Source organism: Lampris incognitus, unplaced genomic scaffold (genome assembly GCF_029633865.1).
Source record: "Lampris incognitus isolate fLamInc1 unplaced genomic scaffold, fLamInc1.hap2 scaffold_102, whole genome shotgun sequence".
NCBI lineage: Eukaryota > Metazoa > Chordata > Actinopteri > Lampriformes > Lampridae > Lampris > Lampris incognitus.
Window position 1 is genome coordinate 197501 of NW_026611083.1, and position 2500 is coordinate 200000.

Consider the following 2500-nt stretch of genomic DNA (forward strand, 5'->3'; position numbering starts at 1 on the left):
ACCATCCGATGCTGCCTAGCTACGTTCTCCCCTGTCACCACCTTGCAGTATGCAATCCGTTTTACATCGCGCCTTCTACACAAGATATAGTCCACCTGTGTGCACTTTCCTCCACTCGTATACGTCGTCACCCTGTGCTCCTCCCTCTTCTTGAAATATGTATTCACCTCAGCCATTTCCATCCTTTTCGCAAAATCGAACACCATCTGTCCTTCCACATTTCTCTCCTCGATTCCATACCTTACCATCAACTCCTCATCACCTCTGTTCCCTTCAGCAACGTGTCCATCGAAGTCCGCTCCAATCACCACTCCCTCCTCCTTGGGTACCCTTTCCACCACGTCGTCCAACTCAACTCCAGAATTCTTCTTTTTCGTCCATCTTACACCCGACTTGCGGGGCATATGCGCTGATAACCGTCAGCAATACACCTTCGATTTCCAGCTTCATAATCCTCACTCTGTCTGACACTGTGTTCACCTCCAGCACGCTCTTGACATACTCTTCCTTCAGAATGACCCCTACCCCATTTCTCCTCCCATTCGCACCATGGTAGAAGAGTTTGAACCCACCTGCGATACTCCTGGCCTTACTCCCCTTCCACCTTGTCTCTTGTCACCTTTCTTCTTTCCATCACGTCAGCCAGCTCTCTCCCTTTACTAGCCATAGTGCCAACATTCAAAGTTCCGACTGACTGTCACCTCCACACGCCTACCCTTCCTCCTCTCTAGCTGCCTCTGGACATGCCTTCCCCCTCTCCTTTTCCTTCGCCCAACAGTAGCCTAGTTTCCACCGGCACTCCGCTGGTTAACAGTACCGATGGCGGTCGTCGGTAACCCGGGCCTCGACCGATCCGGTATGGAAATCTTATTTATGATCCGCATATTTGATTTGGCAAAGATTTGACGCCGGATGCCCTTCCTGACGTAACCCTCCCCATTTGTCCTGGCTTGGGACCTGCACTAAGAATGCATTGGCTTGTGCATCCTCAGTGGCTGGGTTGCACGCTTTTCTATGTTTGCCCCTCACTTTTGTGGCGTGAACTATCAATTCTAGTAATACAGGTGTGTTTATGTTAGGTATCACAGACACACGCACACGCACAATATATGTCCAAACGTATTGAGATAACTGACCATTACACCTACAGGAGCTTTTCTGACATGTCATTCTGAATCCATAGAAACCCATATTCCACGAAGCTCCCGGCGCACAGTTTTTGTGCCGATGTTAATGCCAGGAGAAGTTTGGATCTCTGCAGTTATTGAGTCAACAGAGCGTTGGCGACTTGAGTTGCTGTTGTCCCTAAAGGCTTGCACTTTTCAATAATATGATGATATATGAAGCATAGAGAGTAAACGGGATAGATACCTTTTGAACAGCACCCTGTAGTACAGCACTTTGAAGGTACATATGTCGTCACTTGCTGTAGTGGTTTTTACTGATGGGCGTGGCCAGGTTTTCAGAAGCCTCTCAGTTGTCAATGTGAGAGCCAGGGGACGCGTCTGCCGTACGTTTAGGGTTAGGGTTAGGGGATTTCTCTGGCAGGGCTGGTTACAGTAGGGCTGCTTACACCACACCCCGGACTGGATTTGTTGCGTGTTTGTGTCCTGATCGATGGGCCAACTTAACACGCCTTCGGAGGGTGTCCGCCGGCCGGCTTTGCCGGCGTTCGGGCGGTCGGTTCCTCCGGTCTGGCGGATCGATGTCCTTTATTTAATGTTCTTAGTGGCGAGCAGAGTGCGGAGTGGGAGGGGCTCTACCGCGTAGTCGTCCTCTCCGTTGCACAGCTCGACAGCGTGCTCGGCGGTGCTCAGCCGGACCGTCTATCCCAGTTGCTCTTCCACGGCTCCCCTCGCGAGGCTTGCGGCCCCCCCCCCTCCAACATCTGTATGGGGAGGGGTGGAACAGCTCCGTGTTTACCTCGCGGGGCTTCCCGGAAGACATTTTCCCAAAGTCCTCGTGTGACCGGTCTACTTTTTCATTGCGTTGTGTAGGAAAGACAGGACAATTTGTCTCCTTCATGGGATCTGTATTCTGTCGCATATAAACAGAGCAGGTTTGTGGAAGCTTCAGGGGACGTCAATACAGGTTTTTTTTTTTTTTTTTTTTACAAAAACACATAAAACATAGCAGTCGCGTATAAACAGGACAGATTTCTGGAAACTTTAGATCTGCTCCCACTGTAGCATACGCAGAAATTGGGACCCACATTAGGAATGGATAAAATAAATTACAGGGGCAGACAAAAATGAACACGTGCATACGTTTTGGGCCTCTAACAGGAAATGGCGTCACAACAGGGAGGGGTTACTAACTGGGAGGGGCTACTATAAGCGTTGGTAATGACAATAATAATAATCACGTCGTGATACTTTGTGTAAATGATACAACATATGTTGGTTATGACGTTTTTAACCATGCTACACTCGCACGCGTGAAAAAGAAAAAGAAGAGAAACGTCTGGGGTTTTTCTTCTTTCCACCTCAAAGGAAGGGTC